Genomic DNA, 26,585 nt, shown 5'->3' with positions numbered 1-26,585 from the left:
AGGGATTGCTGCTTTCACTGCTTAGTGATCCCTCTTGCTGTTCTAGCTTCTGAGATTCAGAATATATTTTTTCTTGTTTTCCTCCTCCAAAAACTAGGTGCGTCTTGTGGTCTGGTGCGTCTTATAGAGCGAAAAATACAGTAGTTAAAGGAATGCAGAGGGAAATGCATTGTATTTTTTTTAAAAAAAATAAGATTCCCTCTCTCTCTGATGTCTCACACAGCTCTGTAGTGATGGCCAAGGAGGAAAAGAATCCAAAGAGCAAAACTTAATAACCTTAAACACATTTACTTGGATGTAATTGATTTCAGCCTTAGGGCTATTCTATATATGCCAAGAATACTGACATTTCAGCCCAGGTGGGTCAAGCTGATATCCAAGCTGTAGCTCAAAGGAACACCACCAGGGGAATTTTCTACAGAGCAGCTCACAGAATAGGTTAGTACATTATTTCAAATGCCAGCATCCGATCTAAGTCAGTTATAAGCCACTTAGAGAGCAATGGCATTCCTTCCACGTTATATCTGACCAACCTGAAATGCTCCCAGGTCAGACGCCATCATTCAAGATAGAACACTAAGTTATGTGCACATGATGTTCCGTGTGAACGACTGCTTGGTGTTGTTTTGCTTGCTTTTTCACTCACACTGCATACAGCAACTAATATTTGACCCTTTCTGTTGTTGTCCAGTACCTACCTACCTACCTACCTTCCTTCCTTCCTTCCTTCCTTCCTTCCTTCCTTCCTTCCTTCCTTCTGTTGCAATGATTGCAGAAAGTTGCAATCTGCAGGAGTCCTTTAGATGCATTTCATAATAAAAGTTGGTCTCTCTGTCTGTCTATCTCACACACTTATAATTCACAATAAAAACTCAAAAGTAATACTGGGTTTAAAGGTTTGGGCTGTGAGCAGCTCTGGCAGAGCTGCTACACCAGATACACAGCAAGTGGGTCACTATTGCTTACTGAGAGGGGGAGGGGAAGGGAGAAAGTGGTGGGGAGGTTGATGTCGTGTAAATGATGACCGCCTCTTTCCATATGAACCTACTCAGACCCTGAGATAATCTTCTGAAGCCCTCTTCTCCTCCTATAGAGGGTCTGGAGGGTTGCAACACAAGAACGGACCTGCTCTGCAGTGGCTCCCTGTCTTTGGTATGCTCTCCCCAGAGAAGTTTGCCTGGCTCCTTCATTATACACCATTAGGCACCAGGCAAAAACGTTCCTTTTTAACCAGGCCTTTGGTTGACCTGATTGACATATTCTATCCTTTTAAAACGTGCCTCTTTTGGTGGGAGGGGGTGTTGTTGGGTTATTGTTCTTATTTTGATTTTATGCACTGTGATCTTTTCTGTGAACCACCCTGAGACCTCCGGTTACAGGGCAGTATATAAAATCAATCAATCAATCAATCAATCAATCAATCAATGCACCAGTAGGACCAGCACATTAGCTTCACTATTGCAACTGCATCATGCCAAATTCCTCACCCCCTCAGTAAGCAATAAGGACTGACCTGCTGGGCATCTAGCATATTCATCCTACCAGATAATCTACTTCTGGCTCTGAGTCCATCATTCTGCCTTGAACACTGGCTGGCTGGATTCTTCAAAACATTCCATTTGGTGTGGCCACACCCTTTCTTTCACTAATTTGTCAGTGAGAGGACGACTACAAATATCATTCAGTTGTGACACATCAACAGGCTAAAGGAAGCAGGAGTCAGGGAAGGCCCTCGCTTTCACTTTACAAATGTTTCCTGTCTTATATGGAATTTTTATTTGCCACAGGTGAACAGTTATTTACATGCCTGAAGTAGATGATGTAAGCATTATTTTCAGTTCTACAGTAGGAAACCCAAATATGACAACCGCCAAACAAGTGTCTGGAACGGAAAAGATGATTTACATATATTTGTTTTAACATTTTAATCCTAATTTCACCCCAAAGGTTGATAGTAACAGCCATTAAAAACATCAGTTAAAATATTAAAAATTAACAGAACTACCCCCCCAAAAGCAGTAAAAGCAGAAACAATCAGCAGTACTGTAAAAACTGGCAGCAAAGTAGAAATTAAATACATCATCGACTGAAAGCTGAGCAGAATTGGATTTATTTTAAGCATACCTAAAGCTAACAGAATAGGTACCAACTGGGTATTCCTGGAAAGAGAGCTTTATAACCAGGGTGCCACTACTGAGTAGGCCCTCAGTAGGGCCTGCTGAGTAGGCAGGAGATCACAATGATCAAAAGTCTCACAAACAGGCAACAAACATTTGGCTCTCTCCATAGCTGTGTATTTTATCCTAGAAGTGAACTGTGCAGGTGAATGGACATTTGCCTATAGAAGGAATTTGTCTCTCTGTGTTAAATATATAAAAAAATGCTGGGGAACTTATGAGTGATGAACAGAACAGCTGCAAAGTTTATAGGGCTCCAAAGAACTTTATATGAAAATGTGTATATTGCCTTGTCATATTTATAGAAGAGTCATTGCACACGCTAATGAATTGTAACCATCTCTAGGGCAGAATATATCAACCCCATTAACTGTGCTGCAGAACAACATAAACTAGAAAGAGAAGTCTTCTAACCAGCTGTGAACAGCAAGCTGTCAACCACTTTTATAATTGTAGGTGATTAATCTCCCTACTCCAAGTTATTAATTAATTTATTGGGCTTAAATAAATTTGCATATGGCCAAAAACTCAATGCAGATAATCAAAACCTCTATCACTCATTATGAGAAAGAAAATCATTATCTATCATCTATCTGTCTATCTATCTATCATCTATCTATCTATACATACACATATATGACCAAACTTACCCCAAAATAGCAACAGACGCCCTTAATTTGCAAGAAACCAAGTAAAATTGGCTTGTTAAAATTGGCCACTATCAGTGAATTGATTAAAGCCTTGGTTAATTCATTGATTAACTCACATGTAAAGAATCATGGGAACTGAAGTTTGCTTCTCAAGGGTTCTGGGAATTGTAGCTCATTAAGAAGCTACAATTCCCAGGATTCCTTGGGGGAATCCTTCCTTACTATGGGATTAGGAAAGCTCCATTGCTTTGGGATAACTTGGTCGTGAGTATCAGCATGATCACCCTGCCTTCTGCTTTTGCAGGAGATTTAAACAGCTACCTCTGATAACTGGGTTATGAAATTGCATGCAGAGCTATCCTCTCTCCAAGCAATCAGAGAAATGGCTGAATAACCTACAGTGATGGGCAGGACTTTGGGCCATAGGTCTGGGACCCCACTCAGAAGATGAAACAAGAGAATCTCAAATGCAGGAAGGGTGGGACGCCACAGTTTGAAATAAGCAAAGTGATACACATTACGTTCTAAAGGGCCAGTAAGTCCAGATTCTAACATTTTCTAAGTGCATCTCTAAAAACCTATAGCCCTACTTTAAAGCAACAGGTTTTACCTCCAAGAAACCAACACGAGAGAGCTAAGTGCATCTCAAGAGAGCACAAAAGCAATGACATAAATGTATTAGTGTTTGTAGAACACAACCAGCTCCCAAGTCCTCCTGAAAGTGGACTCAAATGTTCTCTACTGCAGAAATGTATGTCCTATCATGATGCCTAGTTTCTTGAAATCCAATTGTCGGCTAAATTCTATAGTGCTATAGTAGAGGTGCTGGAGGGAGGAGTGGACAGGGAACAGAGAGGAGAAAGGAGCTGTTCTGAGGTTTTATGGGGCCATTGCCTTTATAAAATGCTGGATTCTGGTTTACTGTGCCTTTTGCAACCAGCTCGTTGAGTAAAAGCTGAAGATCATAGTCCATTTTTCAAAAAAGAGTAGTGGATGACCCTGGTCTATACGCCTCCTTAGAAGCATTTGTCTATGCAGCCTCTATTGCCGGCACCAACAGTAACTCACGTGCATGGCAAACGGCTTTGCAATACCTTGACTGTGAGGGGTGCTATATAAAACCAAATTCTATTCTCCTTTAGAAATGACTCATAAAAAATGTCACCCCTTTAAGTGTGTGTGTGTATATATATAAACACAAAGCCGTCTGTGTGTTTATACATAACACTTAAAGTGGAGGCATTTTTACGAGCCATTTATAGCATAGAAGAGAATGGCGTTCTGAAGCAGAAGCTTCTATACTCAAGACCTCTCAAAGCACTTTACAAATCAGTGGGTTAGAAGATGGAAATGAAGTGGCTGCATGCAAAAACACATTTAAATTGTGTATGTACATTACACACACTTTCATTTTATACATGAGCAGAGATCCCATATTTAAACTGTGGGACTTGGGATATTACCAGATTGATATTCATGAACCATAAAAAAAGCTACCCTGAACCCTCTCATCTACTTAATGCTCATTTTAAGCCAGGGCTGTGCAAATTTGTAGCCTACGGAGACAAACACCCAATCAACTTAGTGCTGTGCTGAAAATTTCTTTCTCCCCCCTCCTTTAACCATTCTTCAACAATTAATAAGAAAAGAAATTCCATTCAAATGACGTCAGACAGATGGGGACATTTCAATGAAATCCTTATAAGTTGGAACTCTGGGTTTTTATTGTGCTCACCTCACCATGTCAAGAGGTATTTTGTTGATGTCTTTTTTTTTTACATCCTACAAATCAACACTTTAGTGGTCTATACTCTGCAGCCTTCTCTTTTAAAAAAAAGATGTTTAGGGCTACTTTCTTGTTCCTACTCATGTTTGAATACTGCACCTCAGTGAGGCCAAACTTAGATTCACAAAATGTTTAGGGGTATGCGTACCCCAAGAAAAAAAAAAGCAGTGTGTGTGTGTGTGTGTGTGTGTGTGTGTGTAATTATTGAAGAAGAAAATTTGTGTGGAAAGGTAGGGTTTTTCTAAGGTAAAAGTAAGACTTTAATTAAAAACAAAATCAGTGAATACACCACTCTCGGGCACTCAGAAGCCAGCTTCATATACTTCAATTAAATCTCAGGGGAAGATGCCCTAAGGAAAAAAAAAAATATATAGCAATTTTTAGATTTCCCCCTTATAGCCAATGGGGGGGGGCAGAGTTTTAGATTTTGCATACTACATTTGGACCTGAATCATGAATCCAATCAGAAGGACACAGAGCAGATGTGAAACACAATGCTTCCAACTGCTACAGATACAAGGCGCTTCATGTGGTCACTGTGCACCACACACACACAATCCGACTCAAAGGTTTTCATCATTTTCATGCATTGTATTAACTGTGTTGTCCTTCTAGATTGAAATTATTATATTCATTGCTATAAACCACTTTTTAAAAGTACTGTTTGGGTATTGTCAAACAGAAAGTGGCAAAGAACTATTAGCAGATAGTTCTAACAGGAAACAATAAAATTCCCCAGGAGGAATAGCTTTAAATCTAGCTATTAAAGTACACATGACAATAAAGAGACCCTCATATTACAGCTTTGGAAATTTGGATTCAAATCTGAGATCAGCAAGTGGACTCCTTTGGGCTAGTGTTCATTCTTGAGCATCTTTTCCATCATCTGGAATGCTGAATTAACAAAAAGCCAAGTTTAGAGGAATTTTGGATGCCTTTTTAGGTTAAATATTATGCTGCACTTTGCACAGTGTAGAAACATATTTCAGCTTTCAGCTGAATTCAGCAGAAATAAAGTCCAATTTCAAAGAACCATGTACAATAGCCTAATTATGTTGGTCCTTGGTGGATTGGGGCTCTGGGCTAGATGCATCAAAATTTAGAATTCCATAAACTGGATTTGAGGGGTGGGGTGTTCACCTTCTGCATTTTCAATATCTGCCTACAATTTTCAAATTCCAGAATAAGCATGAAGAGAGTTGGAATGGGTCATGCATTTCTTTTGTATTTCCAGGCCCAATTCAAAGTGTTGGTTGTAAACTATAAAGCCATAAATGACAGGCCCATGCCCCATCTTTCCCACCATGAATCTGCCCATACTCTTACATCACCATTGAAGACCCTTCTCTGGGTACCCCATCTGAGGGAGGTTTGGAGTGTGCTAACAAGGGACAGTGCTGCCTCCCCATCTGTGGAATGTTCTCCCCTGCAAGGCCCACCTGGCATTGGCTTTGCTATGCTTTCAGTGCCAGGTGAAGAGATATTTCTACTCCAGGTATTCAATGGTATGGCATGGCATGGCTACTTTTATGCCTGTTTTAGTTGATTACCACTGATGTTTTGCCTGCTATGATGGTGTTGTTATGACATTGTTTATATGGCTTTGCATTAGTCTTCGGACTTTTCAGAAATGAGCACTCACACTTTACATTGTGGGTGCCCTTTGCAGGATCGTGCATGGTGCTACAGTTCCCAGGGAGCTTACTGGCAAGCAGGGGCTGGCTTGCCCCTCAGTGTCAATTTTTGGAGGTTCACACCCAGCCTAAGTAATCAGGTTTCTTGCTGGGAGGTAGGACCAGCCCCATTTATAAATAGGGGTGGAGCTCTGGAGATTCACCCTCCCTACCCTCCCTTTCTTTAATGTTCCTTGTTTGCAGGCTAACTTTTTTTTCCTGCTTAGCAGGTGCTACTATGTTCTTTGACTGGTTGCTGTTGAAGGACCAGGAATAATTTTTCCTGCATTGGTAGGTTTTGTCTTCCCCGTAGCAATTTGTCACAACTTTGGTGGTTATGGCCTTGGGTGGAATCCTTTAGTCTTTTCTTCCCTATAATGGTGTGTGTGTGTGTGTGTGTGTGTGTGGTGACTCACTCCCCTGCAGTGGCGATTCCAGGGTCCCCTCTTAAAAGGGGTTATATAATGGGTGTCACTGGCGATACACTGAAAGGTCAGTGAACTACCCTGAGTGTGGGGATATGGGCTTGGCTGCCTGCTACACTTACATCTCACAGAGCACCCCCATATCCCATTTACCCCTGATGTGCCCCAGTTCCCCCCAGCTGGGGGGCTGGGAGGGATATGTGCCCAAGGCCTATGCCAAGGTCTTCCTACATGTGGAAGTTTAATAAAGTTGTGGCCTAATTTTAATTCCATATAACGTTGTCAGAGTCTTTATTCCTTCTTACGATCCCTGAGGGCTGGGGTTGTCACCACCTGGTCACGCGATAGCATTTAAGAAGTCTAATAAAACCAAGCTAAACACCTTCAGATGGAATTGCACATTACATACATGAGCCCAGTGACTTTATGGAGTCATTTCCAGCCAGCGAGGGCAACTGGGATCTGTCCATGGTACTGATTTCCCTGACCACTGCTTCTAATGGCTTGACTTGGCTTGCCCAGAACAGCTTTGGTCTGACTGCATTCATGTCCTATGTGAGCATCAAGTGAATATGCTACTTAGTGAAAGCTGGAGACTGGAAGCAGAAAGAGTCTGATTCATACTCTGGGTGCAAGGGATAGAGATGTGGGCATCATGGCAGCTTGTCCAAAGATCTATGCACACTTAAAGATGCAACTGGGAATGTGAAAAGGCATAAAAGATAAAGGTAAAGGTACCCCTGCCCGTACGGGCCAGTCTTGACAGACTCTGGGGTTGTGCGCCCATCTCACTTAAGAGGCCAGGGGCCAGCGCTGTCCGGAGACACTTCCGGGTCACGTGGCCAGCGTGACAAAGCTGCATCTGGCGAGCCAGAGCCGCACACGGAAACGCCGTTTACCTTCCCGCTGGTAAGCGGTCCCTATTTATCTACTTGCACCCGGAGGTGCTTTCGAACTGCTAGGTTGGCAGGCGCTGGGACCGAGCAGCGGGAGCACACCCCGCCGCAGGGATTCGAACCGCCGACCTTTCGATCGGCAAGTCCTAGGCGCTGAGGTTTTAACCCACAGCGCCACCTGCGTCCCTGTGAAAAGGCATACTGGTTCTCAATTCATCAGAATCAGATTAATTCTGGATGCCTAGCAGATGTATTCTTAATCAATTTACCCCTCTTCCTATATCAGTTGTAATTCAGAAAAGTGATGGGGTTACTACGCAGAGAGACAGCTGCTTTACTATGTGACTTACCCAGGCTGGACATATTCTTCCCAGGCAGCTACAACAGAGTGCTAATGTGACAATTCAACCTAAGGAAAGCTAATACATATATTCTTATCAAAGGCTTGGTAAGTAAACAACTTTGCAACTGTGGAGGCGGCAGCAACCACACTACTTAGGACATCTGCAGCACAGATCTCAGAAGGTCCCTGTCATCTGGGATGATCCACAGTGTGGCTCACTTCCTCATTGGTGTTTTCCTAATTTTTCAGAGGAGGTGATGTTGACATCACTGGCTCCTCCCATGCAATCCTGTGTTTCTGATGTTACCAGGGTGGCGCATGTAATGACACAAGCTGCACTGACTCCCAGTTGGTAAGATAATGTTCAATGGGATACTTGTTGCAAGTAACTTCTATTGAACTTGTGGGATTTACATTTGAGTAAATGTTATTGGGATTTCAGTGCCAAGGGATAGCAGTTGCATCTTAACAGTTTTTTTGAGAGGAAGATGACATTACATGACTGTTTTGAGTTAAAATATTAAAATTCCTTTTAAATGTAAACTGGGCTGAAAACTATTTTGTACTGATTGCGAGGAAGGTCCTTGTTTTAATTTTGGCAAGAAACTGACAGCCCTATCCTGGATACAGGCAACAAACTTGAATAGATTGGCATCGATCACCAGCTTATGGTGCAGATATAACAAGTGGTCATTGTTGAGTTGGCTGTGAAAGTGGATGGGCTAACAAGTCCTGAGCATATTCTTGTTGGGCAAAACTTCCTTCTGCCATGCTGAATAGAACATAAGCTGTGGGAGACTTCACAGTCTCCAGCTGCTGTACAGTCCAACCAAAGAGATAGGGAATGCCACAGACTTGGCAGAGACCACAGAAATTTTGCAAGTGAATTCAAAAGCTGACTGGCAAAAAAAACAAACAAACAAAGGAGGCACAAAATGTATCAAGCAATGAGTGTTGTAAAGTGTATGTGTGGGGGAGACAAAACTGTATTTTTTTCTGGTGTAGCTTTCCTTATTAAACCATGATGTGCCTTATTATGGAGAACAGAGTGATTATATTACTGCACAGTTTCCAAAAATGGCCCTTTGATCTTGGTACAGGTGAGCATCAGGCAAGTAGCTTGATCAGTTAAGATGTAAGCACCACAGTTCAGGCGCTGATATGTTCAAGAGGACTGCAAATCAATTCTGCAATTAACTGCTTATGACTTTGGTGGTATAACCATCTGGCTTCTCCTTCTTGGGGACATATTTGTAAAACTCCTAGGAACCCTCCCAACCGTTAGTGGCAACCACTGAAACATCTAATCAAGTCTTAATGGGGGAGAAATAAAGACCTCCTGACCAGTTCATGAATAATATGAGAAACTGAATTCTCAGTACTGTTCTTCCATTCATTGCACTTATTATTAATAATATTTTGCCTTGCATCCAGTGAGGTGTGCATTGAAAAGTGCATAGCTTGACATTAACACCTGCTCTGTATGCTGAAATGGTTATTCTTTTGTTGGTCATGCTGGAAGTGGAAAACAATAAAGCAAAGGAAATACAAATGACTTCTTTTCCCCCTCTTGGTTTTCATCCAGCAGTACAGCAGTTTCTATTTTCCTAACAAGCATCTTGTGGATATGTTTTACAATGTACGGATGAGGGGATGTGCAGTATTGTGAAAGATCACGGAACCCAGAAACAAAATCCATTGGCCACGTATTCCCCCACCCCCCGACTGTGGGAAATACTTTAACTTAGACAATATGTGTGTCTCTTATTAGTAAAGATCAGAATACAAAGCTATCAAAGTCACAGAACTGTGTGTCACATTTCTAATTTGGGGGGGGGGATTAAATATCTAGAAAGAGAAAGCAAGATTTCTCTGCTCCCACCCCAATCTCTCACATGCAAAAGACAAGGCTTTGGTGAATGTTTACAATTTGGTGCTAAATAGTTCATTTAAATGCTTATTTAAGAATTATGTGAGTTTCACTTATCACCACATGATTAATTTGGGCAAGATCATTTGGGGAAAAGGAAGCTCCAGTGCTTGGACTGAAATGTCTTATTTGCGACTGCTGAATTAGATCCTTGCTTAGAAATGGAACCTGTAATCCAGTTAAACAACAGGTAATAGGAACTGGAGAAAAGTTGCCTTGCAGTGCTTTTCTTTGGAACACAAAGAAACCAAACCCCCTCTTTTAAAAGGTCAGCTTTTAAGCACCTCAAACAGCTGCCACAATTTAAGAATAAAAAAATCCTTCAAATAGCATCAGAAATCTCTCACTCAAGTTCTCCACTGTACCTTAAGGGGGGGGGCGGTCTTCTAATGAACTATATTGCATAATATTTGACACAACTGTTCTCTGGTCCACCAAATTCAAACCTTCGAGAGCCCCACCTGTGCATCTTTTAAGCTAGAGCCAAAGGGAAATATTTCTGCACCTTTGCTATTTCCCTCCCTGCACTTCTGCACAGAGCTACTGCCTTGCAACCCCTTTCCTCGCTCTCAGATCAATACATACCACACACTCATCCACTTTCTTGAGAACTTATTCAAGTTTCCCCTGTCACTGTGTGTGGGACAACCTCCCCCAGGAAGAAAAGGATGCCCGAGGTCATTTCCTCCGTCTTGCAAAAGCCCTCGCCATCCAGTGGCGCAGCGTTTGCAAATCTGCCGATCCCTGTGGGTCTGGGATCTCAGGATGCAGAAGCCACCCGATTGCGTTTCATCATCACCGTTTTGTGTTTTGCTTTTATAAGGCTTACCTGTTCTATGAAACTGCAGCAGGGAAGCAAGCGGCGGCGGCAGCGGCAGCAGCAACAGCAGGAATATGCAACAGCAGCTTCGACCAAGGGAAAACCTTGCCTCGCTATCCCACCGTCGCAACAAACTGTTTTCGCAGGCGTCCTCTTTTCATTCACCAAAGATAAAACAAGAAAGGCAGGCGGGTTGAAACCACTTCCTTACTGGCAGAGGTCGTCTCTCTTCTCAGAAATGACTGGATCTCTCTCTCTCTCCCCACATTTACCCTTCAGATCAATACAGCTCTTTAGCAGCAGCTTCAGCTAAACTGCAGCTGATAGAGCCTAGCCAATAGGTACAGAGGATTCCCCTTCTGCAACCCTCCCTCAAAAAGACACACGCAGAGCATGCATTTCAAATGTTATTAGTTGGGGAGGAAAGGCAAAAGTCATCTTAACCCCTTGCTTGAAGCCTAACCTGTCTCTCTTCCCCCTCCATCCCCCGAGTGCAGCTTTCCAGGCTGACTTGGAAAGACTCCCCAGCCAAGCAAAAAAGCCCAGTTGGAATTATGGAAAAGAGCATGACCCTGCGAAGCCTCTAAAAGTGTTTTAACTGTCCAAAGGCTGTCAGCCTCCAGACATCTCTCTCTCACACACTACACAACACAACACAACAACACAACACAACACAACACAACTCAGAGCTAGCAAACTGTAAGTAATAATCAATTCATGTGCAATAAATCAGCTATCCTGCACACAAACACCTGCTCATGCCATTGGTGTCCACTAATGCAGGCAGTGTTCCATCATGTGAATCATCGAGTTGGAAGGGACCCCAAGGGTCATCTAGTCCAACCCCCTAAAATACAGGAATCTCAGCTAAAGCATCAATGAGTTTCAACCTCTGCTTAAAAATCTCCAAGGAAGGAGAGTGCACAACCTCCTGAGGGAGACGGTTCTACTGTAGAACAGTTCTTACTGTCAGAAAGTTTTTCCTGATCTTTAGTCAGAATCTCCTTTCTTGTAACGTGAAGCCTTTGGTGCAAGTCCTACCCTCCAGAGCAGTACCCTTATAATGAGGCAGACTCTTGACACCTTCTGCCCATTCTCTGCTCTGACCTCCAGTAGCTCTCCACGTTTTTCCTAGTTTTGCAATGGGAGGGGTTTTCTAAAAAATAAAGGGGGGGGGGAGAGGAGAAGTGGAGATCACTGAACCATTTAGTTCAGTTTTGCCACTAGATGGATTAATCGATCTATGCCAGTTTTGCATATTTGCACCCAGAATTCCATTGTGTTTCCATATTATTTTGCCAATAATAATAATAAATCTCAAATTCCACACCGATGGCTTTCCCTAGCATGCATCATTCACAAAACCCCCAGTACTGTTCTAGCATATTCAGTTAAAGGTAACTAAAGGTATATATGTATTTATTATTCATTCATTCATTCCGGTTTTATCATCATCATTATTATTAGTAGTAGTCAGTTTTTATGGCCAATCCCTCACCAAACAACATACAGAGAGAAACAGAACAAGAGAGTCTCAGACAGAGTATGACACACTGAGTGGATACAGACAAACAGATGGATACAGACTGAATGAGATCACCAAAATTCTCTTAAGGAAAGTCAATAGTAAAAAGATAAATTTTAAACACTTATTAAATGGCAAAACAGAAGGGGCCAAATGAATGTTAACTGGAAGAGGGTACAAATATATCTGCAAAGCATCAAATGGCACAATCTCTGAACTGTGGGTGCTAGATACATGAAAATCAGTCTACTTGAAATCTACCACTGCAGGCAATTATTGTTTTTGTTGGTTACTATGATGTGTATTAGGGATGCAGGTGGTGCTGTGGGTAAAACCTCAGTGCCTAGGACTTGCCGATCGCATGGTCGGCGGTTCAAATCCCCGCAGTGGGGTGCGCTCCCGTCGTTTGGTCCCAGCGCCTGCCAACCTAGCAGTTCGAAAGCACCCCCGGGTGCAAGTAGATAAATAGGGACCGCTTACCAGCAAGAAGGTAAACGGCGTTCCGTGTGCTGCGCTGGCTCGCCAGATGCAGCTTGTCACGCTGGCCACGTGACCCGGAAGTGTCTGCGGACAGTGCTGGCTCCCCGCCTATAGAGTGAGATGAGCGCACAACCCTAGAGTCTGGCAAGACTGGCCCGTACGAGCAGGGGTACCTTTACCTTTACCTTTATGATGTGTATTCTTGCATATATATATATAGTAAAGTGCCCTGTGTTCCTCAGATGAAGGTTGATATATAAAACTAATAAACAATATGAATTATTTCAAGTGTAGCACTACTTATATAACTAGACTTCTCCCATGTTGTGCTCCTAATCTGACCCGACAAGTGTTGTGAGCAGTTATTTGCATATATCATAGATGACTGAGCTACTATATATTTTGGAAAGTGGTTTGTCTCTGCAATACTGCAATATCATCACCAAACTTGCCACAATAGTTCCTGAGATGTAGCAGCAGACTCTGTTGCCATTTAGACACCGGTGGCCATTGTGAATCAAGTCTTTTTTGCCCAGCTCTTCCTGAAGTGAACTTGGGGTTTGAACCTGGGATGTTTGGCATGCCGAAAATGTGCTCTACTATACATCTACATGGGACGCAGGTGGTGCTGTGGGTTAAACCACAGAGCCTAGGACTTGCCTATCAGAAGGTCAGTGGTTTGAATCCCCACGACGGGGTGAGCTCCTTTTGCTCGGTTCCTACTCCTGTCAACCTAGCAGTTCGAAAGCACATCAAAGTGCAAGTAGATAAATAGGTACCACTCTGGCGGGAAGGTAAACAGCATTTCCATGCGCTGCTCTGGTTCACCAGAAGCGGCTTAATCATGCTGACCACACAACCCGGAAGCTGTATGCCGGCTCCCTCAGCCAATAAAATGAGATGAGCGCCGCAACCCCAGAGTCGGCCACAACTGGACCTAATGGTCAGGGGTCCCTTTACCTTTTTATACATCTACATGCAATGCCATACACCCACAACTGAGACATGTGGATGTCCCTGCTTTAGAATGTTATAGCTACTTTGGTGTCAGAAATGGATGCAGCCAGCAAAACTTCTGATCAGGATGATATGGGTGCAAACAACTGCAAGGATGTTTGAGACCTGCTCTATGAATCTTTACTTCTACTAGTTTTTGAGATTTTATTTGCCACAGTTCAGCTTTCTATTTGCACCAAAGAGGTAGTCCCCATCACCCTGAAAGAGGTGGCAGTTGACATTTACCAAAGAAACCTAATCTGGACTGTACTGAAGAACTTTAATTCATTGTCAAAATTTGCTTTTCTTTCTTTCTTTTTTGAGCAAGGTATTGGTGTGGATGGTATTTTCTCAACTCCAGGCAGCTTTGGGTGGCACAGATTATTTGGAGGCATGCCAATCCCAGATTTGGGATGGAAGCTGCTTTGGTTTTCCTGGTGAATGACTTGCACTGCAATATGGATAGTGGAGTAGGAGACATGTTGGTGCTCTTGGACCTTTCAGCATCTTTTCATACAATCAAACCTGTCTTTCAGTTCCATATCTTCTGAGCACATTTCCTGTTGGCCATGATCTACATCCTAGTTCTTGCTGTTTAAAAAAGTTCTTCCACTTCTGCTTCTTTCAGTCTTTTTCAATGAGAGTTTGGTAGCTTTATCCTCTAGATTCACTCCAAATTATACACAGAATTCTTTCTCTCTCAACTCTATCTCTGCCAGCTCAGAATATTTCTTAATCTCTCTGCCCATAGTTTCATTCTGCTCCTCCAACTTCACAGCTTCACCACATGACTGTTTCATCATCTATTGCCTCTAGTTTCATCATTCCACTCTCCTATTTTTAGTTGCTCATCCATGATGCCAGCAGTCCATGGCGTGTCCAGCAGTGTTTTCGTCATACTGAGTGTTCTTGGTCTTATTAACAACTCACTCTATACTTTAAGGTCTTACAGTCTCTGCCTTAAAAGCTTGAGCCTCCCATCTCCTTATCTCCAGACCACACCCCCCCCCCCTCCACAGTGGACTAGATAAATTAGTTTCTCTTTGCAGCCAGCACTTTCATCCAAGGGATGGAAGGTTAAAAGTAAAATAAAATAAATATTTTTAACAGTTGAACACCCCTTAGCCATTTAGAATCTTTCTTAGTCGCAGCCAATTAAAACATGTTTTTTTGTTTTGCTTTCAGCATTTTCAATAATTGCCCCTTCTTAAGCTAGCAGTCAGTTCACATTCCAGATACAAATTTCAACCGGCAGACAGATCACCTCAATCGTAATTTATAACAGTCTCAAAAGCAATTAAAGAAAGTGAAGTTTTGCCAACCTTATGCCTGAAGGACTGACCCTCAGGACTATTATGTGGTGTATGGGCATGATTAGAGTCACTCTCTCCCATCCGGGTCCCTCAAAACTTCTCAGTCTCCCAACATAAAAAGCAGCCCTTTCAGAGCATTAGAGGTTAATCTCTGTTCTCTTTGTCTTCCCAGAGAGAATGTGATAACCAAGATCTATGGCTTGGCGATCATTAATGACCACATAATTATCTCTGCTAACAGACTGTCAACAAAAGATGTCTAGTCTGCCATCTTCCTCCCCGGAAGTCCCCAAACTATGGTGTGCTTGTGACATTAATTTAAAATTAATTTGTGAACTCGCACTTTCCCCCAGTAACAGCACTGATCGTACTACACTATACGATTGTTAATATATTGTTGACATAGATGTTTCTGGTGTTTGATTTGAATCAGTAATAATGTATATTTATTTCTAATGTTATAAACTGCTTCAAGATTTATTTGTAATTGTGAACAGAATAAAAGTATATCTAAATAAATTAGTAAACATTCAAAGCCACACACACACACACACACACACACACACAGAGAGAGAGAGAGAGAGAGAGAGAGAGAGATCCTGAAAATTAAACTTTACATTGTTATTCACCTCTCCGATTTGTTCATGAGTTTTCCTGTTCTTCATTGGTGTATATGTGAATTATTTGAGAGTGTGGGATCCTAGTTATAATAATTGGTTGTCAAAAATGTGCTGCAATGTGTGCTAATGTGCAGCATCCTCAGCCATCCTCGTTGCTGTATTTGACAGCACAACTTTTTTGCCATCCCTAACCAGCCTTCTGTCATAGCCATTAGCACATATTTCTGTAACATTCCACTATCTGCTCTTCTGTAATGGCCTCAATGAGTTGGTTTGCTTGGGGTTCAGAGAACCCTACATGCTGTTTCAAAGACACATCAGTCCAGAGAGCCCATCAAAATTATATCTACTATCTATCATGTGGAGAAGGGGTGAAAATGTGTGATGGTACAGAATATGTGCTATGAATTTTGCCAACCTAGGCTGAGATCACATGAAGGCCCATCTCCGGTATCATAAACTTGGCTTGATAAATAGGATGCACAGAGCCGGGGACCAGAGAAGGATTTGATGGATCTTCTTCTCACTGCAGTCCAATCTGATCCTACACCTCTAGAATTTGCTTGATAACTGGAGCACAACTTGCAGTTAGATTACAATGTGTTCACGGTGTGCAAACACTGTGCACAATGATACAAAAACTGTATTTTACAAGTGAGTTCATTGGAAGGCACTGAAAGATTTGTGTTTTACACTGAAAGTGTGTATTTTACATTAGAAAGTGTACACAAAATGCATACAGTGGGACAGAGTAGGATGCAATGAGATGCTCATAGGTCTCATGAGATGACTCATAGGACCTATGAGATGGTCATAGGTCCTGTCTATCCATTCTGAGTGCCAGCAAGACTGAAACAAGGTGGAATTAATTGCTCTGTCCATCCCTAAGCACAGGTCTGGTTCACTTATAAAGCACTTGATAATTCAGGACCAAACTACAAGTAACTTGAGAGATGTAAATATGATATCCATTATTATTATTATTTTGGTTAAGAAAATAAGAGTACACATGGTAACTTCAATTTGGATTCAGACTAGAACACTGTAATCCCAATCCAAATGGGGGAGGCAAATGAGTCTAATGAATGAGTAGGCTGCCACATCTTATCTTTAAAAGCTTGGCAGGTGTGCTATGGAAACTTATTTGGACACCTTCATTTTTTTCTGTCCAGTTCTGAACTCCTTGCCTGGCTCCTAAACTGTGACTCCTCTGTTTGCTTCTGGGCTTGTAGGACTACTTACATGAATCAATATATCTTTCTTATTTACAAATAAGAGCCTCTGCTTTCATGTTTTGGGGCAGGAGCCCTAAATCTTTTATGATTTCCTAGCTCTACATTATGATTTCCAATCCAGAGCTCCCTCCCACAAGGGATTTGTATGCCTGGGCATACATATACAGCATAGTACAGGCAATTTGAAGCCCTATCAGTGCTTTTGCATTTCAGAGTTAGAACTGCAAAATCTGAAGCATGCATAGAAGGTCACATGCATTATCCATTCCACCAATATCCACACCAATAGTTTTACTCATCCATGGCATGACAACAGAACAATCCGAAGATGGAAAACTCAATTATATATTTATTCAGAAGTTGTTCTGCCTAAGCAAAGAGAAATCTCCACCAGATAGTGTTATGTCCTTCTTAACAATAAAATAATAGTTGCTCGCAACGTAATAAAATTGTACAGTTGTTTCAGTTTCCTAGTCCCACTCATCCACATCCATCACTTAAAGATACACACTTATTTTTAAAATCAGATCTATATCACAATCTCTAACTCCCATTGTTTTTAAAGTGCAGTTTAAGTTGTTGTTGTTGTTGTTTGGTCCTTTAGTCGTGTCCGACTCTTCGTGACCCCATGGACCAGAGCACGCCAGGCACTTCTGTCTTCCACTGCCTCCCGCAGTTTGGTCAGACTCATGTTTGTAGCTTCGAGAACACTGTCCAACCATCTCGTCCTCTGCCGTCCCCTTTTCCTTGTGCCCTCTATCTTTCCCAACATCAGGGTCTTTTCCAGGGAGTCTTCTCTTCTCATGAGGTGGCCAAAGTATTGGAGCCTCAGCTTCAAGATCTGTCCTTCCAGTGAGCACTCAGGGCTGATTTCCTTAAGAATGGAGAGGTTTGATCTTCTTGCAGTCCATGGGACTCTCAAGAGTCTCCTCCAGCACCATAATTCAAAAGCATCAATTCTTCAGCGGTCAGCCTTCTTTATGGTCCAGCTCTCATTTCCATACATCACTACTGGGAAAACCATGGCTTTAACTATACAGACCTTTGTTGGCAAGGTGATGTCTCTGCTTTTTAAGATACTGTCTAGGTTTGCCATTACCTTTCTCCCAAGGATCAGGCGTCTTTTAATTTTGTGACTGCTGTCACCATCTGCAGTGATCATGGAGCCCAGGAAAGTAAAATCTCTCACTGCCTGCATTTCTTCCCCTTCTATTTGCCAGGAGGTGATGGAACCAGTGGCCATGATCTTCGTTTTTTTGATGTTGAACTTCAGACCATATTTTGCGCTCTCCTCTTTCACCCTCATTAAAAGGTTATTTAATTCCTCCTCACTTTCTGCCATCAAGGTTGTGTCATCTGCATATCTGAGGTTGTTGATATTTCTTCCGGCAATCTTAATTCCAGGTTGGGATTCATCCAGCCCAGCAGTTTAAGTTACAGTATATCTATTCTCTCTGTGTTCGCTGGCAGACAGACAGCTCCTTAATTTCACTTCCTCACTTAGGTTGGCCTATGTTTCTGGCATATCTAGGAACTTCAGCTGGCTTCCGGTGCTTCTTATTAAGCAAGTGCTTATAGTTTTCAGTTATAATAAATGCTGAAGAGAAGTCTCTTCAGTCCACTGATATAACAATATTATGCAATAGGTTTGTCAGGAAGGGATTTAATATTGGTGTGTATCTTAAAAACTAACAATAGCTCACAGTTACTTGGGATCATGAAGGTGGGAAGTTTCTACTGTACAATAGATGGCATTCTATTATTAAAGAGTTCTGAGTATGCCATCTTGCCTCCAGCAGTGACCCATAATTGATGCTTCAGATAAAGTGTCTATAATGCATGTGGACAATTGTTCAGATCTGACAATGGCAGAGCATTCCCTTCTGACCTTATGCCCTGACATCTAATGCTTTTACTATAGGCTTTCACTTAGAGGTGGCATTTGGTATTTTAAGAAAAAAGAAATTGCTGCAGTGACTGATTACTTCCAGAAAGCAAGTTACTATATAGGGAAGGCTAGAAATAGCCAATGCATTTAAGTTTCAATTTCTGTAATACTATGTATTTAACTGCAAATTATTACTTTAATGTGATCACTTTTGCCATTTACTTTGTTCATCAGACTTTGTGCACTTCTCATTTAGTAGTTTTCTTCCTATTTTATTTAACTCTACTGCATTCAGGAGCTGCAGTGTGTGTGTGTCTGTGTGTGTGTGTATAGTGGGAAAATTCAGTTGGTAGAACATGAGACTCTTAATCTCAGGGTTGTGGGTTTGAGCCTTACATTAGGCAAACATATTCCTGCATTGCAGGGGGTTGGGCTACAAGATCATCTAGAGGCCACCTCAGCTAGGACACTAGGAGCTAGATTGTGAGCAGTTCTCCAGGTTGTTCTAACTTTTCTCCCCTCCCTTCAGGGTATATTAATCCTCAGATAGTGCTGTGGTGGGGTCATCATGTATGTTTCCCCTTTACCTGTGAAATAGACAGACAGACAGACAGACAGACAGACAGACAGACAGATGAGTTGGTTGTACCCTGCTTATTTGAGCATATTTTCCTGCCTATTCAATCTGCCTATGGAAAGAAGAGACACTTCCATTTGGACAGCCAGTCCATTTCACTCCACTCAGTGTGAAGGACGCCAAAGCCTCAAACCACATTAAGAGTTCTCTACAGAATGTAATACTGGTAAAAGCTTAATTGAGTTACTTCAGGGAGCCATGCAACCAGTGAATGGCCAGCTTCCTCAAGGTGGCTTCTGAATGGTTTAGCTTAAAACAAGCAGCTGTGGCTTCTGTGAATCCCTTGATGCAATAACATAACCCAGGCACAAGGATCCCTGGGGATTTTGTTCCTCGGAATTTCTGTATCCATTATAAGGACCCAGCCTTGCTGCAAAATGACTTTTCCAGCACGGATTGACACTCCCAGGGCTGCTGCTATTGAATGAAACTTACAGAAGCAGCAGCCTTTCTTGCCGTTTGAGCAGAAACAAGAAAGAAGTTGCAGCGGAGAGATCTGATACTGGAGCCAAGGCTGAGGTAATTACAAGCCAAGCCTGAACGATGGAGAAATTTGGGCTTGGCTGCCATTACCCCAGAGGCACTGGGCTAGTTAAGTTCATATCCTGAACATCCCAATTCTGAACTTCAGCTTTATCAGTACTTGAAATTCCTGGGCTGCACTTGTATCTGGGTATTCATTTCCTGAATCTAAATCTCACATTTCCCCAAGTGTTGCATACAGGTGTCAGAGATCAGATACCTCCTGACTGAGTGATGATAACCTTTCTTCCTTAGAATGTGGGAGGCTAGCAGTGTTGCTAACCTCAAATTTCCCAAGTTTAAGAAGGCACCCCCCCACAAACAAGCTGGCTGCATATAAAGCCTTGTTTTGACAGATAAGAAGGGGGTTCTTCAACATGTACAACATTTTAATAATGGATCAGGAAGATCTACAATAAATAGGGATGGATAAAAGTCCACAGTCTATACAAATTTCATTTAGTCATTCATTCATTTCCTTTCTCTGTATAAGTCCCACCATCCTGATTTCTTTATATAAGGCCCACTCAATACCCATGTATGGGTTTCATCCCCTAGCCACATATTTTTAAACCCTGCTTGCTCTTCCCCAGCCTGTGTCAATACCTTGAGGCTAGTTGGTTACCATATATCAAGTATTTCAACAGGACTAGACTGAGGCTTCAGAATAAGATACCACTAAAATAGATAGCCACTAAAATTGGAGGAGTAGCCACTGCTGCATCACACAAAATTAGCATACAATATGACTTTAACTGATTCAAGAACTGGGCCAAAGCTAACAAAATGAATTTTGATAGAGATAAAGGTAAGGTTCCACACCAAGGCAGGAATAACCAGCTGCACAAATATAGGATGGAGGACACTTGGCTTGCCAGTAGTACATGGGGAAAGGGATCTAGGGGTCTTGGATGACCACAAGCTTACCATGAAGCAACAGTGTGATGCAAAAAAAAAAAAAAAAAAAAAAAGTTAATGGTATTCTAGGCTTCAACAGAAGTCTAGTGCTCAGATCAAGGGAAGTAATATTACCACTATATTCTGCCTTGGTCAGACCACACCTGGGATACGGGAATTAAAAGGTTATTGAGAAGCTGGGACATGTGCAAGCAAGATGATCAAGGATCTGGAAACCAAGCCTTATGGAGTACAGTTGAGACAGTTGGGTGTGTTTAGCCAGCAGAAGAGGAGATATGATAGCCAGCTTCAAATACCTAAAGGGCTATCAAATGGAAGATGGAGCAAACTTCTTTTCTCATGCTCTGATGGGTAGCACTTGAACCAATGAATTCAAGGTACAATAAAGGAAGAACTATATGACAGTAAGAGCTGTTAGACAGTGGAACGGCCTCCCTCGGGAGGTTGTGGACTCTCTTTCCTTGGAGGTTTTTAAGCAGAGGTTGGATGGCCATCTCTCACAGATGCTTTACTTGAGATTCCTGCATTGCAGGGAGTTGGACTAGATGACACTCTGGGTCCCTCCAGCTGTACAATTCTATGTCTCCAGAAATATCATTGGGAATGGAACACGGTTCACTGCTCACCCAACTTGCTTCACTCGTCACTGGGTACAAAATTATTCCCTCTGGTTAGTTACGGAGATTGCCAACATTGAAGATTGTAGAACTGTATTCCAAAATATCTGGAGAGTACCCAATTGGAGAAGGCTGGCCTATAGTATTAAATGATTTCCACAGCAATTGCCTCTCCTGAGAGAAGCTATGTAACTATAGTTCTGTGAGTGAATCTTTAGCAAAGAATTTTCAGCTGTGACCAAAACCTCAGCTACAATTCCCAGGATACTTGACAGGGGAACTATGATGGTGGTAAGTTTGGTATAAAAGCATTTCAGATTCATATTATAGGTGTATTCAATATTGTAAAGAGCTTTCACACAGGGGGAAAAATCTTTATCAGCTAACAATGACCATGTTGGCTCTGCTGTGCTAACAAGTACTAGTAACATTCATTTTCAGTTAAGAATAAAGCTTTGAAGGGCAGGAAAGGAGCTAAAATATTGTGTCTGAAGGTACTATTCTTCGATAGATATGCTTTCTCCAACCAACGGTGTAACTAATGTGGTTTTCTTTCTCATTCTCACAAACTTAGTTTTATCTCTCCCTTAGAGATCCAAGTCAGAAGTACAGTGGTACCTCGGGTTAAGTACTTAATTCGTTCTGGAGGGTCTGCCTTAACCTGAAACTGTTCTTAACCTGAAGCACTACTTTAGCTAATGGGGCCTCCTGCTGCCACCGCGCCGCCGGAGCACAATTTCTGTTCTTATCCTGAAGCAAAGTTCTTAACCTGAAGCACTATTTCTGGGTTAGTGGAGTCTGTAACCTGAAGCATATGTAACCTGAAGCATATGTAACTCGAGGTACCACTGTAAACATGGAAAACAATGAGGTCTTTAAAAAAGAGAGAGAGAGAAAGAGCAAGGCTTCCAAATGCATGCTTGTAAAACTAGTCCCCCCCCCCCATAGATTTTCAAATGTTTCTTGTTAGTCAGTAAATGCCATTTTTGTTGTCGTTTAGTTGTTTAGTCGTGTCCGACTCTTCATGACCCCATGGACCATACTTGCTCCTATTTAAAGGCTAGAGGTACACCAAATATTCTGTTTTGTGGTAGCAGCTACAGAGGCAGACATCTCCTCTTGCATTATTATTTTTTTGTCTGCTTTTTCAAGATCAAACTTTTTAAAAATTCTGCCCAGCGCAATAGTTTCTGGTCACTTCCATTTCTTTAGTTCCTCTGGCTGACCTTTCTTCCTCTGCCTGGATTAGTCACATTGCAGATTCCACTCAATCAGGGACCATGTAGTGAAATGGATGATGCCACACTACTCTGTGGCCAATCAGACTTAGTCATAGCCCTATTCACACATTATACAGATGTGTACACGCCGTGCTTGGTTAGTCCTCACGTTTTGGTATAAAACAAAGTGGATGCCCAAAGAAACCTGTTAAAGAAAAATAGGCTAAACTAAAACAATACAACCAATCTCACAATGAAAGCAGCAGCAATTGATACGTCAAAGAACGAAGATCTGAGAATAAATTACGTGTTATCACTGAGAGCAAGTGAGGGCAATGTAATTGTATCGGCAAAACATTTTCACGAAAGTGTTGGAAAGTCACTAAAAAGAGGTGGGGGCAAGGTTAGCAATGCTGATGAAGCCAACCAAAACTGTGAGCAGCTTATTTCAGAAACCATAACGTCAAGTCCATATTGGCTTCTTAGGACATTTTCACAAGGCTATTCCAGACAGCTTTTGTTGGCAATGCTTAAAAGGCCTGTGGCAATAACTTCCCATGAGCTTGTTTGCTGCTTTGATGTGTAACTGACAGATACATTAAAAAAAGCAAACCCAACAACATATGGAGAAAAGCAAAATCCTTAATTGAGGGACTGAAAGGTTTGGGGGATTGATAATGAGCTATAGACAGCTAGATTCAAAACCTACTCATAGTCCAGCTGACCGACTGAGTGCTATTGCTGTCTTATATGTGTTCTCTAACCTATGCAGAACGGATTAGTTTCCTTAGCCACGAACCAGTGGGGAGGTCTTTATCATAATGATTGCTGGCATTAATTACATCTTATCACAGTGACAACTGGCATTAATTGGTTTTAGTAGAGGGTGGTGTTTGAGCAACAAGTGAGACACTTCCCTTTTTAAAACATTTAGTCCTGGAAGCCGAATATGGATGGAACCAGTTTCTTCCCAAACATAAGCTTCATGACCTCCCCTTGTGAATGTAAATAATCAGGTGGTCAGTGTGGATAATGAGGCAGTCAAATTAATTGCTGAATATTTATGGGATGTTTTATGCCAGTTTGGGACACCCCATGTGTCCCCCCCCCCTCAACTGAATATTGCTGTATATTTTCATGTGACATCCAAGGATGTTAAGTTTCACTATTTTGATTTCCATAACTGATAACTGCTCTGATTTGGCTGTGTTTCAGAGCCTGCATACAATGCTGTTTCCCACCTGATCATTGGTATGAGGCAAAAGCATTTTTAGAGAGTTTCTGAGAATCTGAAGGAATGTTTAAGGGACGGAAAAAGAGAAAAAACACACAGACACCCATGGCCAACTTGCAGTCACAAGGCAAGATCAACACTGCACTGACAGCAATTATCTATTGAATTTTAGGGCACCCTGCAAATGAGACAGAAAAACAGAAGTCACTTTAGAATCAGAGCTGGAAGGGATCACAAGGGTCATCTAGTGACTAGTTCCAACATGGGCAAAAAGAGATTAAGAGTTTCATGCTTTACTGATCTCTCTCTCTCTCAAATAAGACAAAGGCTAACTGACAAAGGAATAGCAATGAAATAGGGTTGTAGGGAGAAGTCAACACTGTTCCTTGTTTCTCTTTTGCAATATGGTACTACTGGCATAGACAACCCAGAGACCAGGGTTCTAATGCCTATACACACATAGCATGAAGGGGGAAAGACCTTCAAACACTCAGGAACACATTGTAGACATGTGCCAGAGAGCCATCACAGCTGCATGCTTCACATATGCTCCAACATTTCTCCAATGAAAATAGGGACAACCTATTCAATAATACCAATACCAATATTACTATTGGTATACTGCACATCTCACTGGGTTTCCACTTTGGTCAACTTCCAACATAACTAAAAACATAATAAAACATTAAACATTGAAAAACTTGCCAATACAAGGCTGCTTTGAGATAGCTCGGGGGTCAGCTAAATTCATACCCCCCAACACTTCTCCAATGAAAATAGGGATCTTCTACGGAAAAGCAGGGTATTCTGGGGTCAAATCAGAAACTGTGACAGCTTCTGAAAGTCCGGGACTGTCCCTGGAAAATAGGGACACTTGGAGGGTCTGGTTGCAGATGCCCCACTCCCTTTTACTCCTTCTGTGAAGAGAAGCGAAACACAACTGCCACTCAAAATATGAATTAGTTCTGTGGTGATATATTCAGAGATCAGTTTTATCACTCCTGATACCCATAAAGTACACTAGTCCCCCTGTCCATATCTGAACTGCAGCAGGTGAGAGTATTAGGGCCAATACACTTGAAGCTGGTTGCCCAAGTTCAGGAACAGGATTGGCTTAGGATTCTTCAACACCCAGTAGCACTTGCTTTTAGGAGCAGGTACCTCTCCCCCCTCTGTTTCAACACTAAAACAATAGTCTGGCAGCCTTGAGAACGGCCTCTGTAGAACCACTTTCTGAAGGAGTCTGCTAGGAAAATGTGATAGCCTCTAAAGCTGAGGGGAGTTTGATAAGGCCTAGGGAACAAAATTCATTATTCTTCCTTCATTTATAACAGCACATTCTGCAATTGACCGGGCTTCCTCTAAAAGGAGAGCCAGCCTTGTTGCAGTAGTACATTAGGAGAATAGTGGCCAATGGCCAAAAATGTGCATTTGAGAATTAATAATGGGTGGATGCAAAGCTGCACAAAGAGCGTGAGAAGGTGAATTGACACTTTAAAACAAATCCTGGAGAAGAAACATTGTGAGAATTTGGAGGACATGGTTCCACACAGCATTACTTTCTATGGATAAGTGAAGCTTCTGACATCTGCACAAGTTGGTTTAGGAAAACACTCCTGGATACTCCTGGGCAGAAAATGTGATCCAGGTCTCATTTAAAACCACATCTATCAAATTTGCACTTTATGAAACAATATGCCACACAGCTAATTTTTGCAATTCGCACTTATCCAAATTTACTACCCAGCTTACCAACCGATGTTTACAAGAATGCATATATTAGAGGAAAATGTGCATACAAATAAATATATTGGTGAAAATAGCTCACAAAAATTAGGGGAAATTGCTTTAAAAAAATGAACTTTACCCAAAACTATAGAATGTGTTTATTAGAAGAAATTAGCAATAAAATGCTGCAGAATTTTCATATTTAAAAAATAATAAATAAATAAAATCCACAAATTGCTGCAAAATGGGGATAACTGAATTTAGGGTTGGAAAAATAAGAATTTGAAAGCACCCAAATTTACAAATCCTTCAGTGTCTACTCCTGAATTATTCTCAGTCAGTGCTGCATCTCTGAAGGTCTCTTTTCTACTTAAGTAAAGCATTCTGAGGGAAGCCAAAAGGGTTTTGCTAAGACTAAAACAATTTCTCAATGGAGTTCCACACATGAGATTTTCCATGTAATTTACAGTGCCTGAGAAGAAATGCAATATTTGTTTGTTGTTTACATCCAGAAGTGACAGCCTCATAGCAAGAGGGTGAAATCTCTTTTTTCAAGGCCTGGCTTGATAAGCCTGGAAGGCATTAACTGCTGTCATTTCAGCTTTTGTTGTTGTTCTTATTTACACACACACACACACACACACACACACACACACACACACACACTGTTCCACACTTCTAGAGCTTACTGTTTCATCTTGGGACACAAACTGTAACTTCACAAACTCGTTTTCTTAAACTATACAAACTCATTCTGTTTGAGTGTGTGTGTTTGTGTTTGTGTAGCCTAGTAGGTAACCATAGACAAAACAGCCTTGAGCAGAGTTCATCTGGAGGGAATGATGGATGTGCATTTCAAAAGCAAGTAGTGTCAAATAGTTTTGCACACTTGCCATAGCTTGACATTCATTTCAAGCCTAAGGAAGAACAATAAAAGCAAATAAATACAGAC

The 26,585-nt window shown here is 41.7% G+C and overlaps 1 protein-coding gene across 4 annotated transcripts in view; it reads right to left on the bottom strand.

Annotated features, from left to right (window-relative positions):
• Positions 1 to 11,108, bottom strand: part of CDH12 (cadherin 12) — a 652,231-nt gene extending 641,123 nt beyond the window's left edge. For 3 of the 4 annotated variants that reach the window (XM_083747240.1, XM_083747239.1, XM_083747238.1), the window contains exon 1: positions 10,710 to 11,108. The gene's annotated coding sequence lies outside the window, so the exon portion shown is untranslated. The remainder of the gene's footprint in view (positions 1 to 10,709) is intronic. The other variant, XM_083747244.1, reaches the window with a different exon arrangement.
• Between the last annotated feature and the right edge of the window lie 15,477 nt (positions 11,109 to 26,585).

The sequence above is a fragment of the Podarcis gaigeae genome (genome assembly GCF_964106915.1).
Source record: "Podarcis gaigeae genome assembly, chromosome: 7".
NCBI classification, from domain to species: Eukaryota; Metazoa; Chordata; class Lepidosauria; order Squamata; family Lacertidae; genus Podarcis; species Podarcis gaigeae.
The sequence above is the reverse complement of the archived record's forward strand: the minus strand, read 5'-3'. Positions and strand labels throughout refer to the sequence as shown.